Here is a 366-nt window from a genome sequence, read left to right as displayed (position 1 = left end):
CGTCCGTGTCACCGTGGCTGTGTCCTGGGCACGGCAGTTCTGCTGCAGCTCTGCCACCTCCTGCGAGCCAGCGCTGGCATGGCCCGGCCAGTCTTGACAAATAAATAGTGAAAAGCATAAGTTATAAATAATATAAATAAGAACATTTAAATAGACTCACCCAAACTTTACAGCTACTCTGACCCCCTCCTCCTGAGTGCAGGTGGGGGGCAATGGCGAGGGAGCCGGGAGCCGGCTGGAGAAGGGGCTGGGGATACATGGGGGGGGTGGTTGGGGGTTTGGGTACTACCTGCCCCAGGGCTGGGTCTCCAGCCCAGCTGCCAGCCCAGCCCTTTGCATGGTGAGGGGGGCTGCACCCGCCTGGGG

The sequence above is a fragment of the Geospiza fortis genome, unplaced genomic scaffold (genome assembly GCF_000277835.1).
Source record: "Geospiza fortis unplaced genomic scaffold, GeoFor_1.0 scaffold188, whole genome shotgun sequence".
NCBI classification, from domain to species: domain Eukaryota; kingdom Metazoa; phylum Chordata; class Aves; order Passeriformes; family Thraupidae; genus Geospiza; species Geospiza fortis.
Note: the sequence above shows the minus strand (reverse complement) of the source record.